The sequence below is a fragment of the Thamnophis sirtalis genome, unplaced genomic scaffold (genome assembly GCF_051295495.1).
Source record: "Thamnophis sirtalis isolate CommonGarterSnake01/CBP01778 unplaced genomic scaffold, rThaSir2_p1.2 scaffold_1, whole genome shotgun sequence".
NCBI lineage: Eukaryota > Metazoa > Chordata > Lepidosauria > Squamata > Natricidae > Thamnophis > Thamnophis sirtalis.
Genome location: NW_028261381.1, coordinates 153,564,920 through 153,579,757, shown reverse-complemented (window position 1 = coordinate 153,579,757; position 14,838 = coordinate 153,564,920).

Here is a 14,838-nt window from a genome sequence, read left to right as displayed (position 1 = left end):
GCCCCTTCCAAACATCCCTACAGGCTGATTTGACCCTAGGTAGAATTAAAGGGGAAAATGAGGTGCCGTAAGCCTCTTACACTTTAACACTTTAAATCTGCCAATTACCAGCAAGGCCAAAATGCTGAGGACTTGAGTTATGCTCACGAACAGAGAACCCTCATGCTGGTCTCTGCTTTAACCCACGTTTTTCCACTTCTATACTAATTATGTGCCAAGAAGAAGAGACTGCTTTTAAATAGATATATGTGCAGACATGAAAATGCAATATGTACCGGTGCATCACCTACCAGATAATAGCAAGTGATAAGATGTCCCTTAGAAATTAGTATTTCACTTTACCATTTCTGATCATAACAATGCAGAAATAATTGATGCTTCAGCTCTATGGTAACTGTTCAATCCATTGAATAACAAAATTACATTTTGGTATAACTTCCTGACCCTCCTGTGGAAGAAAAATAGCTGTGCATCTTCTTACTCAAAGATGCATCCTTAATTCGTGTGTGTGTGTGTGTGTGTGTGTGTGTGTGTGTGAGTGTGTGTGTGAAAGTGAGAGAGAGAGAGAGAGAGAGAGAGAGAGAGAGAGAGAGAGAGAGAGAGAGAGAGAGAGAGAGAGAGAGAGAGAGAGAGAGAGAGAGAGAGAGAGAGAGAGAGAGAGCCAAGCAATGAACTGTATATAGTGAATAATAATCCAGTTTGAAACTGGTTGCATTACCATGGCTTCTTGCATTAGGAATTGTAGTTTTGTGAAGGGGCTGAAGATTTGTCATGATGAAGCCTATGCTACAGATTTAAATTGCTTTGAAACTACTGCTAAATAGGAATACTTCCCCCTTCCCAGTTGTGTGAAAATCCTGAGCTTTCCGTGGTTCTTTAATTTCAATTTCAATACAGAGGCAAATTTCCCAGAGTGCAGCCAGCATGAAAGTGGACATGCCTAAAATATGATGCAGTCAGGCCTATTTCAGTAAGTCTGTAGTGCAAATTACGGGGGGGGGGGGAGGTTTCCCTCCCCCAAACATGGAATCCATTTTTGATAGTAGACATTTTTTCCACTAATCAAACTTAACATAGTGCCAAACATTTGCTGCTGTGCTGCTTTTGGGTTAGAAAAGGGAAGAAACTAAAGGACTGCTTTTCAAACTCTGTTACTGTTTTATTTTATTTTTTTAATCGAGGCTATAAATGGAAGAGAGATCCTAATGGGTTTCAGATAGTAGTATTTTAAAGAATTAAAACAGATATTTCTGAACAAAAAGTGCCAAAATACACTTTGTTTTGTTTTGTTTCATGTTTACCAGAATGCCTGTTAACAAAGAAAGAAAACATAGTTTTATGTTTAGTGAAGAAGGAGTGCAGTGTTAGAGGCAAAGATTTTAGAAAGTGATTTTTAAGGCACCTGAGAAAAGACATAATCTGCTAGGCTAGTTTTAGGCAGAGGTTGTTTTTCCAATTGATGGATTCACATGCTTGTTCATTGCTGTAGATCAGCTTTTTCCAACTGTGGATCCATTGCAAATTCCCAACTAGTATGGTATATGGCCATAGCAGTGAGAAATTTTGGGAATTGTAGTACAACATATCTGGAAGAGACCAGGTTAGGTGCGGCTGCTGTGTAAAATAAGCTGATTGGTTGCGGTAGGATAATCGTCAGGAATACAGGTGGAATGGTATAGAAAATAGTTTGGATGTAGAAACTGAGGGGACAGTTCTGTAGACTTGAGTATTTTGGAAGTCTATAAACTATGAACTCATGCAGGAATCTGGGCTAGGGTGGGTGGGTGGGTGGGTGGGTGGAGAAGTAAGAAAAATAAGTTGTTCCTCAAAATCAGGGTGCTATTGTAGATTAAGGAAGCTTTAGTCCAGGGCTGTTCAGTCTTAAAAACTTGAAGACTTGGTACAGTTCAACTTCCAGAATTCCTTAGCCAGCCATGCTGCTGTGGAATTCTAGGAATTGAAGTCCACAGATCTTCAAGTTGCCAAGATTGGACAACCCTGCTTGAGTCCATGTGTGTCTGGAGAGCACCACGTTAAGGAAATCTGGTCAAAATACGTAACAAATTTGAAGTGTTTATTTATTCCTTTGCTGAATATAGAAAACAGAGGTTATCTGATTATTAAAATATATTATTTTGGATAGACATGTGACTTATAACTTGCTGTGGCTGGTACCCATGTAAAATTCTGGTGTTAATGACCATATACATTTTTTTCTTCTATTTTCCCCCTTTGGAAAAGAGAGCTTATTTTCCATGAACACTGTGTGTAGGTACATTGCTAGTTCGAGCATGTTTTTTGTATCTTGTGTAATGAACAGAGGCTTCAGAAACATGATAGAAGCCATCATCCCTTCCTCTTAAATCCTGTATTGAGTGCAGGTAGAAAACACAGATTAAAAAAAACAAACCTCAACTATCCAAAATAAAATTAAATGTATTTATAAAAAAAAATAGTTGCATGCTGAAGGCCATGGAAGTCAAATGTTTAGTATTTTTTTAAAAAGTGGCAGTGCCTTTCGTTTTTGTATTTACCATTTATTGCTCAATGCAACTGTTTTATAATAAGCAATTATATGATAGTTTCAGAAAATGCAAACTATTTCATTACATAGAAATGTGTGTTCTATTTTTTTCCTTGTTCTCATTACAAGAGTGTGTAAGCTGGATACCTCTGCCTGCTCTGCCAGAGATAACTTTTACTATGCGGTTATCATGTATGAAATTTATATTGGTGCTTCTCTTTCTAGTGATTTATGACCATTGTTGAATGGGGAAAAACAAATTTATGTAACATAATTTAGGGTGTGAGGGTAAGGGGATGAATTCTAGTTTTTATGCTGCTTTGAAATTTATTTGAAGGATACTAGTTGACGAGGAAAAATCTGGTAATGCAGTGGGTGAAGCATTTTCCTACTTACTCTCTGCACTGTGATAACTTTCTGTACTGCAACCCAAAGCAATTCAGCATTATGAAGGGTCTTGGCTATGATTCACAACAGAGAAATATACTGTAGGCCAGAAGTCTTCAAACTTGGCAACTTTAAGACTTGTGGACTTCAACTCCCAGAATTCTCTAGCTGGAGAATTCTGTCTGGAGAATTCTGGGAGTTGAAGTCCACAAATCTTAAAGTTGCCAAATATGGGGACTCCTGCTGTAGGCCTTAGTACTTGTCCTACGGCTAATTATTACATTTAGAAAAGAGCCTGATAATATGCTGATTGTTGCTTTGTCAACAATCAGCATGTACTCATTCTCATGATCATTGTTAAATTCCCAATTATTGAAGCCCCATGTGAATTAGCCAGGATAACATTTTAGGCCTTTCCAACTCAGCACCCAAAATATCTAGTCACTCATTATTATTTAATGAGATTTAAAGATCAGTCATCAACATTCAATTTTGGCTGTTTGGATAAACACACTTTATTGAGGCTAGTAGCTTGGTTTAAAAAGGAATGTATTTCTGTTTTGTAGCATGTAATTCCAAATGTTATCTCTAATTTAGTGTTTCTCAACCTTGGCAACTTAAAGATGTGCTGACTTCAACTCTGTTAGCTATGCTGGGAGTTGAAGTCCAAACATCTTCAAGTTGCCATGGTTGAGAAACATTGATGTAATCTAATGGCTCTTTAAAGCACACAAAGGCTTTGGAGCCTCACACAAGAAGAGATTTGTGGGCGTCCACATAGAGCTCCATAAACAAACAGCTGATTGAGACCATCATGTTTGTGCTGGAATCCTATAGAGAGTAGGATTAATTGGAGGAGTTAGCATTCAGTAAGGCAAATGTCCCATCCATAGATAACAAGACCCTGTGTTCATTTTGTGTGGTAGACTCAGAGGCATCTGCAAGTGTCTGTCACCAGGGGATGGGTAATATAAGCAACATTGTCCCAATGGAAGCTCCACTTCTTTGGGAGATGCCTTGTGAAGTTGCAAGCATGTAAGAAAGGGGTAGAGCTTACCTTGAGCTGCTGCTTTTGTCCCGCTGATTTTTAATCTTGCAAATTACTCTGGACAAGCTTGGGTATTCAGACTCAAGAAAATTACAACCCCCCTGCCATTAGGCAGCCTCTTTATATTCTCTCTAGACACTGAGCTTTGGCAGTGCCTTTTCCTCTTGTCTAAGATGAGGCGAAGAAATAAAAATATCAAAGAAAAGCAAATCTTTCTTTGTGCCGTTTGCTGCTCCTTTTGGGCAACTGGAACCTTTTCCAGTTTGAAACCAAGATTCAACCCTATTTTCCTTGTCTTTTCTTGGGAGCAGGCAGAAGAATGTTTCTTGCTGACCAGCTCTATTCCCTGAACAAAGAAATGTTTTGATGGGAGACATACAACTTTGTAGGTGTTTCCTTGTCTGTGGCTGCAGAATTATGCTCTGATTTAGCCCTAGAACCCAGGGCCCACCCAGGGTCAGGTTTCTTCTCCTGGGTTTCAGCCAGCTAAACTAGAAGTTCTGAATGTTCTTGTTTCCCCTTCCTCATCTCACTTGGGAACACACAAAATGGGACCTAAGGACACGTATCCTGTCTCATTAGGTGTTGGTTTCAGGGGTGTTGCATCCTCTGTTTTCACGAAACGAGATGGGGGAGAGAAACAAAGAGATGTTCAGAAGAGTAGCAGGTCCACCTTTCTTGTAGCATGTAGTGAATACAGTTCCCTTCCTGCCCCTCCCATCAAGGGTTTTCTGGATGTGCCTGATTCTAAAAAGTAGAAAGAGTAGATCTTGTAGAAAGTATAATTTGCACACAGCTATGATAACACTAAAGTTGATTTTATACAAGTCATCAAAGTTTGCAAAGTGAGTTTTATTTTTTGTATTCCTTTAATCTTTACTTAAAAGGTGAATGTGTATTCCTCTGGGAGGAATTGCAAGAAAACAGGAATGTTAATAAATGTTTAAAAATAAAACAGAATACTTCCTCCCTTATTAATATATAACCCTTATGTATTTATGCCTACTGTAAGCAAATGAAACAGCTTGGATTTCCATTTTGTTGCATGCCTGCTATCGGCAAAAATGAAAAAAAGAGCCTTCTATTGTACATGCATGCATTTTAGTCTTGATCTCTTTCTTTCTGTTTTATTTTATTTTATTTTGGTTAGGGGGAAGCGTGTATTTCCCCTGCATAAAGTTAGTGCACAAAGAAATATTTTTGCCTAGTTAATGTTGCCAAGCAATGCATATTTTTAAAAGAAATTTGTCATATATGGAAATAGCATGTTTGTTTACATGTATCAGCTTCCTGATTAATCAGAAGAAGAAGGAGGGGCAGGGAAAAAGTCTAATGTTTGGGGAATGCTGTAATTTCTTTGCAAGTGTACAGTTTTCAATTTGTTGTTATTACTGGTGAAACACCCTTGTGATTTCAACTTGCTACAATATATATTTATTACTCGTTCTCCTTCCATGTAACTAGGAATCATGCCTATGTTTCATATCAACGTTATATTGAAAGTGAAGGGAGATGATTAATACAAGATTTTGTAACATTGGGGAGTGTTGCCTCTTTATTTGGTGTGTTTGGATCAAGGAGAACTCTTTTTCCTCTGAAAGGAGAGAAAAACAGGCCATCTTAACTGTGAATTAATTTCAGCAATGACTAATTCAGCATTCTGCAATGTTGCAGAGCAGGATTGAATTGACGGAGTAAATATTTAAAAAAAATATTTGCTCAAGACCTCCTTTACCAACCTACCCCCAGCATTCTGTATAAAACAAGAGTTTACGAGGGCATTTCTGGACCTTATTTCAGTTTCTTGGGCAGCTAATGGCACACAGGCATGTGTGGCTCCATTCACACATTGCCTTGTTTCTCAATCTCAGCAACTTTAAGATATTCTGACATCAGAGGGGGTATTCAGCAGGTTCTGACCAGTTCTGGAGACCCGATAGCAGAAATTTTGAGTAGTTCAGAGAGCTGGTAAATACCACCTCTGACTGGCCCCGTCTCCATCTATTCTCTGCTTCGCAAGTCCCAGCTGATCAGGAGGAAATTGGGATTTTGCAGTATCCTTCCCCTGCCATGCCCATAGAACCGGTAGTAAAAAAAATTGAATCCCACCACTGGTGTGGACTTCCGCTGAGGCGAATTTTGAAGTTGAAGGCCGCACATCTTGAAGTGGCTGAGGTTGAGAAAAGCTGCCTTGAAGGCACGGATAGTTCTTCAGAGTAGGCCCGGTTCATGTATCTTCCGTTCATATCCTTTGTAAGGACAAACAACTTACAAAAGAGGACATGTGGCTGGTCTGATCTGGATTTAGCACAATACAGCATAGGAATCCAGTTTTTGAAAATTCATAAAGCCATGATTTCTTGCATTGGGCCACAACTTCCAGCATTTTGAGGTCCTCACCAGGTTGGCGAGGCATGTTAAAGGCCACATTTTAAAAAAAACACAACGCATTGTATTCTCTCAAGTCTCCTTCACTTAGTTGGCCCAAGCAGACTCTGTGAGTTGAAAAAATTAGATGCTTATGAAGATGGTTTTTTGTACTCTTTTATACATGTAATATTGTTGAGCTGCTGGGGGTTTGCAGGGGTTCAGAAGAAACACTAGCTAAGATTCTGTGCAGTTTGGAGAACCCCCAAATCCCACTCCTGGCTGGCCCCTCCCACCTCTCCCAGGAGTCCCCACGTGGCCTGTTTTAAATGCAGGTAAGTGCAGGGTGCGTGTGGAAGCCCAAGGAGGCCAAAAAACGGGCCTACCGGAAGTTCAGGAATGCAAAAAATGGGCCCATTTCCGGTCTCCAGAGGACCTCCGGAGCCTGGGGAGGACAAAAATTCCCCCCCACACACACACCATGGTGCGGGAGGCCAACTAGGCCATGCCCATCATGATCATGCCCACCCAGCAACCGGGCAGAGAACTCGTTGCTAAAATGTTCGAAGCCCATCCCTGTACAAGTTGATCCAGTTGTAGCTACAGTTTTCGTTAAGTTGATGATGATTTAGTTTATGGTTTACTCATCTGCACATAATGCAGACCAAATGAAGAGGGAGTCAGACTATTTTCCAAGGGGTTCCACCACAAAACCACGCTCGACTAAACCGTGTCTGACTAAACTGCATAGCTGACGTCATCAACAGGGCGACAACAGCGTGGGGACAGAAGCACGCTGTAAACCCTAAACCTAAAATTAACACCTAAACCTAACCCCCCTAATCCTAAACCTAACCCTTAACCTAACCCTAAACCTAATCCTAACCCTTAACCTAACCCTAAACCTAACGCTAACCCTTAACCTAACCCTAACCCTTAACCTAACCCTAAACCTAACCCTTACCTTAAGTTGAATCGGCTTGCTTTCAAAGCGCTATTTAAAGCGCCCTTCTTTCTCCGCGCTGGCTGTTGTCGCCCTGTTGATGACATCAGCGACGCGGTTTAATCGGGCGCGGCTTAGTCGAGCGCGGTTTTGACAGGTCACGTTTCCAAGGCACCTGAGGGTAGAACAAGAAGCAATGGGTGGAAACCCATTCTCAAGGAGAGAAGCAACTTGGAACTGAGGAGAAATTTCCTGACAGTTAGAATAATTAATCAGTGGAACAGCTTGCCTCCAGAAGTTGTGAATGCCCCAACACTGGAAGTCTTTAAGAAGATGTTGGATATCCATTTGTCTGGAACGGTATAGGGTTTCCTGCCTAGGCAGGGGGTTGGACTAGAAGACCTCCAAGGTCCCTTCCAACTCTGCTATTGCATTGTAAATGTACTGGGGACATGGACCACAGACACTTTTTAAATAACCCAGTTATGAAAATTGTCTGCAAACTCAGACTCCAGATTCCAAATCCATATTTTCATTGAATCAGAATAATGACTCTTAGGTATGCTGACACCCTATATTTATGTATTTATATATTCCGCAGATTTAGATAGCCATAAATACAAATGATTCATTTACACATTTAAATATGTGGATGAATCATTTATCTGGAAATAAAAATGGAGCAAATTATTCCAAACTTGATGAAAGAGCTTGCCATAGTCAGAACCGCCTTAATAATTAATTCGATAAATTAAAATATTGGAGAGGCACAATCATTTTCATATCAAGTTGCTCTCCCTTTCTATATTTCATGTATGTTCTTGTACAACATGGTTCTGGATATATTTAGTTAAGCAATTCCATAATGTTTACATTTGCACTTTTCCAGTTACATCAGAGGCATTGCTATTGTGCCACTAAAAGGGAGATGCAAAGACCACCTTTAGAAAGTACGGATGTCGTGGTAAACGTTATTTAGTAAATCTGCCCACATAAATTATGTAAACTGAATATATAAGATGAAGACCCTCCCCTGATTTAATCAAGGAACACAGTCAGAATCAAAATCCAGCATATCCTACAGCAGTGTTTCTCAACCTTGACAACTTGAAGATGTCCGGACTTCAACTCCCAGAATTCCCCAGCCAGCAAATGCTGGCTGGGGAATTCTGGGAGTTGAAGTCCGGACATCTTCAAGTTGCCAAGGTTGAGAAACACTGTCCTATAGACAACTTTGTGCCTGTTTGTTTTTTTCTCCTTTGCTGCTCTTCTCACCAAGACACAACTCTGGTTGGCTTGTAAACATTAAAAGCCAATAAAACCTTGAAGCAATAAATAATCATAATTGTAAAACTTAACAATTAAAAGTTGGGGAGGAAAGGAACAGAATGCATCTTAATCCATCAATCTGTCCCCTCCAGCATAATGCACCCCCGTTGGAACCCCAAGCCAACTGGCAGAACCAAGTCTTCAGGCCCTTATAGAAGGTGAGAAGGAAGGATGCGGATCTCACCTCAAGGGGGCACAATGTTCCAAAGGGCAGGAACCACAGTAGAAAAGGCTCTTCTCTTGGACCCTGCCAACCCAAATTTCTTGACCGACAGGGTCCACAGCATACCCATCTGCCAGCACGGGTTGGGGGAGGGGCAATCCTATTGGGGTGAGACAGTTCCTCAGATTGTATGGGTCCATGCCATGAAGGCTTTAAAGGTGATAACAAACATCTTAAGTTGTACCCAGAAACAAATGGGCAATCAGTGCAGCTCAAGGGAACAGTGTTGTAATATGGGCCATCCTAAGGGCCCCAAGAACTTCGCACGCTGCCACATTCAGGATTTCTTCTTAATACTTTTTAAGGGTAACTATGTAGAATGCATTGCAGAAGTCCAAGCATGACATGATCATGGCTTGAGTGATTGAGCTCAGGGACTCAAGAAAGATACCCACACAAGGCTATGCAAAGGCTCTGCCAGCCAATTTAACTGGATTTCTCTTTAAAAACATTGCTAATGCTGAGAAATTTCTGTTAGAAGTTGTCCTTTTCTCAACATGCTATGAGAAGAAGGCCTTGCAAATTTGTTCTGTTACACCGTATACCTAGACAAGATGCATAACATCTTTAAGCGTTCTCACATCCAATGAGTTGTTTCAACACATTAGCACTTAGATATACCAAAAGATACCACTCCAGCTTTGGTGGGTCTTCAGGTGCAAAACTCAACTACATCAACAACACACCTGACACATCTGGTTTAGAGGAAGCTGCTCTACAGATGGAGAGAAGTCACAGTCATTATGGACAAAGACCACAGTTTCTACTGGATTGCACCTGAAGCAAGAGGTGGGAATTGGGAATCTATTCCTTCTTCAAAATTTCATAGCAGAGGTAAGCAAAGATGCTGAGCCATGATTAGTTCAAGGTATTTCACCACTATTAACTTATATGACCTACATAGCACCACTCAACCATATTTGAGGTGTCCCAAAGATGCTTTTTTCAAGAGGCATCGGGACTTTCTGGTTTTTCTTTGAAGATGTTTTGCTTCCCATCCAAGAAGCTTCTTCAGCTCTGACTGGATGGTGGGGAATAAATGATTTATACTCCTTACCCAAGAAGTAAGGAGTATACTCCTGAGTAGAAGTATAAATCCTTCCATTCCCCACCTGTCAGAGCTGAAGAAGCTTCTTGGATGAGAAGTGAAACATCTTCAAAGAAAAACCAGAAAGTCCCGTTGCCTCTTTGGAATTTGGAATTTAATAAAATTTGTATGCCGCCCACTCCCATTGGGACTCTGGGCGGCTCACAACAAGACAAAGAAACATTTAAAATTTAAAATTAGAAAATACAACATTAAAATGCCACATCATCCATTCCATCTAAGCGGGGCTGGATATCAATCAACAGCCCCAGGCCTGCCGGAACAGCCAGGTCTTGACGGCTTTACGGAAGGCCGGGAGAGTGGTAAGGGTCCGGATCTCTGCAGGTAGATCATTCCATAGGGCTGGCGCAGAAACAGAGAAGGCCCTTCCCCGGGGAGTCGCCAGCCGGCATTGTCCGGTTGACGGCACCCGGAGGAGGCCCAACCTGTGCGATCTTGTTGGTTGTTGGGAGGTAAGTGGCAGGAGGCGGTCTCTCAGGTAGCCAGGTCCTAAACCATGTAGGGCTTTAAAAGTAACGACTAGCACCTTGAAACGTGTCCGGAGACCAATGGGGAGCCAATGCAACTCGCGGAGGATAGGTGTAACATGGGTGTATCTAGATACACCCCATATCGCTCACGCGGCTGCGTTCTGGACCCACTGTAGTCTTCGAACACTCTTCAGGGGCAGCCCCATGTAGAGCGCGTTACAGTAATGGAAAAAAAGCACCTTTAGGATAACCATGACTTGGATGACTGAGAATCTCCATAGACATACTTGAAGTGATAGATACATACTCTGCCTTCATTATGATATTTTGGAGGAATTACTAGAAAATACTTAAGTTTATAATAGGAAAATGTTTTGTATGTTGCACATGAGGATAGATATAATTATAGTTTTACCTATCCTGTTTTATTTTTGTCAATGTATGACTCTTCTATGTGTAACGAATTTGACACCTTGGTTCTTCGCATAGGTCCCAATTATGTATCTTAAAAAACTTGCTACATGATAAACAAAATGCAAACACAAGCTTTGTTAAATAACAGCCAGTTGGGTATGAAGCCTGAGCATAATGAAAAATTTAGACCATGTTTAATTTTATGATTGGTAGCTGCTTCATTTGTTCATTTGGGTGGTGGTTTATGTAATTTGATTTATAGCTAAACATGACAGCATCTTCTGTTTCTTAAAAGGACATTTATTTAGTGGCTTCTTCCTTACTAAACTCAACCAGGCCTCCAATCATATCACAACAGGACACATATCTAAACTCCCACTGAATCCAGCAATATCTTTATTAAAATCTTTTTTGCTCTTCTGACTTGCCCCGGTATCTTTCCGAGGGGTCTAGCAAATATATTAATTTGTATCTGAGCAGGTGTGCTTGGAAGGTGCATCTCTTTGACTTTTAGTATGATAACAAATATTAATTATACCTGCTCCTTGGGATTATACCATATCTCTATTCTGCAGACTTTTCCCCCGTGCAACTCTTCTTCAGATTATTAGACCATTTGAGTATTAAAGATTTTGGCATGTCTGTGCTTCTGCAAATGCCACATTAGAAAATGAAGTTGCACAGTTTATAAACAACATGCTAAACTATAATCCTTTTATTCTAACTGAGCTATTCCAGGTTCAGATGATGATTTAATCATATTAAAATCAACAATCCTAGTTAATTCCCCTTGTTATTTGAAAACAGTGAACTGGTGTATATTCTCACAGCTTAATCGTCTCTTGGAAACTTCCTCTTTAGATAGAATCACCAAAGGCATTGTGAATACTTCAGAAAAATAATTAATGAGGAGCAGGACACTTATTTGCTACATTCTAGGCAGGCCAGACAAGAACCGAAAACCATGAATTCTATTGCTACCTTTATGTAAGGTTGCAGTAATAGAATTTGCAAGTCAAAGCACTTCCTCCCTTCTCTGCCTTTATTTTCTAGAGAACTGGAGAAGGTTCTTTTTGAGTTGCTTTCTCCACTCCCATTCCCCCATTCCCATTTCATTTATTTCCTTATGCTTTTTGCTGTATTTATTTATTTTTCTTTCCCTTTCCCTTCTCTGCTTACTACATATTAATTTGTGTTAGTTTTTACCAACTTGTTTAAATGTTTTTATAAAAATCATTTTTTTAATAAAAGGAAGTTGCATTTAATTAATCAAACAAGCTAAGTTTATTACAGTAGTCAATACATGCCTCACAATCTACCCGTCACATTCAGCATAACTCTGGAAGAAATTTTGGAAGACACCCCGCCCCCCACCCCCCAAGGAGGCCTAACTAAGATTGAGAAGGGATTGTCTGACATACAGAAAAATTACACATTTACAAGAAACAGATAATGTGTATGGTGATGTAGGAGAAGAAGTGACAGAATCTGGGGGCGGTGTTAAAAGAGGAATTGGCCTAGAATCTCTTTGTAGCTACAAGCAGACAATGTCCAACCCTCCTTGAATTCTGTTCATTCTTACAGGTAGTCCTCAACTTACAGCAATTCATTTAGTAACCATTCAAAGTTACAAGGGACCATTTTTCATGACCATTGCAGCATGGTCATATGATCAGAATTTGAACTCTTGGCAACCAGATCATATTTATGACGATTGCAATATCTCAGGGTGGTGTGATCACCTTTTCTGACCTTCTGACAAGCAAAGTCAATGGGGAAGCCAGATTCATTTAACAACGGTGTTACTAACCGTAGTTACTCACTTAACTATGGCAAGCAAAGTCGTAAAAACTCTTTTTTTAAAATGAGCTAACCTTTATTGTTATTTTGATGACTCGCTTAAGAACTGTCTTGCTTAACAACAGAAATGTGGGGATTGTGGTCGCAGGTTGAGGACTACCTGCATTTAACTCAACAGAGAGAAGATGCTAACTACTAGTTGAGAAGGTTCCTGTGTATAGGCACAAATACCAATAAATCAATTGAATTGGATCTTCCTGTGTGGACCTGATCTTTTACACCCAACAGTGATATCATAATTGAAAGGACCTGTGTGAAAAAATTAAGGGATTACCCTCTTCCTCTGAGTTTCTGCTTAAAATCCTCCTTTGGGTAAATCTCCCCTGAGGTCAAAGAATGTTGTGGTGCATCTTTTTTCAGAATCGAATGGATAAACATTATGCACCTTTGAGAAAATCCAGCCCATCTAAAAGAGATAGCCATGATTGTATGTCCCCGTGATGCCTCTTAACACTCCCCCTTTTCCGGGAAGCATCTGAAATGAAAGCTAAATGGGGGATAACTGAAACATTTGCTCCTCTTTGAGTCCTTTGTTTGGGGGAGAGGGAAGAGGCTCCCTTTATTTGCTTGCTTCCTGGGAAGGTGTTTTAGCTACCGAATTTTTCAGACTATAAGACGCACTTGTGTATAAGACACACCAAGATTTCGAAGAGGTAGGTAAGAAAAAAAAGTTTTTGTCTTCCCTCAGCCCCCAGCAGCACTCTGCAGGCTTCAGCAGGGCTGGAGGAAGGCAAAAACGCCCCCGTTTTTCACCAAAACGAGGCCATTTTTCCCTTCCCCTGGCCTTGTTGAAGCCTGCAGAGTACTGCTGGGGGGTAGGGGAAGGCAAAAACACCCCCGTTTTGGTGAAAAACAGCCCGGTTTTCACCCATTTTTCACAAAAATGGAATCCAGGGGCAGAGCTTCAGGAGGCCAAAAATGGCTTTATTCTGTGCATAAGACGCACCAACATTTCCAGGCTCTTTTAGGGGGGAGAAATGTGCATCTTATACTCTGAAAAATACGGTATATTTATGTCCTACCTGTCAATGACTACTTCAGCTTCAATCCCAATAATACAAGAGCAAACAATAGATGCAAACTCAAGGTAAACCACTCCAAACTCGATTGCAGAAAATACGACTTCAGCGACAGCGTGGTCAATGCCTGGAATGCGCTACCTGACTCTGTTGTTACATCCCTGAACCCCCTTAATTTTAACCTAAGACTGTCTACCGTTGACCTCACTCCTTTCCTAAGAGGTCTCCGTGTATAAGCGCACCAGCGTGCCTACCGTCCCTGTCCTTCTGTCTCCATTTATCCATACCCATTTACTGTGTTCATATTTATGTTTATACTTATACCTGTTATCCTTTACATGTTTGACAAACTGACTAACTAAAATAAATAAATAAAATGTGTGCGGGTGGTGTCAATATTCAGCCAGCAGAGGGCAGTCCAGTCAAGTAGCCCGGCTGAGCGTGACTAAGGGCTTGGATGGTACTTGCAGAAGGAAAAAGAAGGGACTGGCCCATGATGTTTTCCCACCAAGGCAGCTTGCCAGGATAATAAAGGGAACCATTCATAAGCAGCCTTTAGACAAGCCATCATTGTTCTGTACTGAGAACGATGGGTGGCTGCCGGAATAACTGAGGCGGAGACGGAATAAAGGCTAACAAGTTTATTCCTTATAGCGGTAACAAGCTAACAGGACAACCTGCTCGGAGACAGGCAACAGGTGAGGCAGTGGTGGGTTTCAAAAAATTTTGGAACCTCTTCTGTAGGTGTGGCTTGCTTTCCGGGTCCACTGGTGGAACCTCTTCTAACCGGTTCGGTAGATTTGACGAACCGGTTCTACCGAATAGGTGCGAACTGGTAGGAACCCACCTCTGAGGTGAGGCTTCCATCTGACGGCTCCCTTTTATACTCCGAGCTGTCAGATGGCTAGCCAATCAGCTGTCGGCTTTCTCCCGCCAATACACGAACGTGGTGAGCATGCTCAGAACGGGACAATCACGATTTTCTATTAGGTTGCTTGAAAAACAGAATACATTCCAAGAACCCTGGTTCAATAATGCCTTCCTTTGAGACTAATCAAAACAGTTTGAAAAGTGTGTAAGGACATTCAGAATATTTTATAAGGTAAGATGGTCCATAAAAAGGAGAAGATGTAAAAATAGACTGGG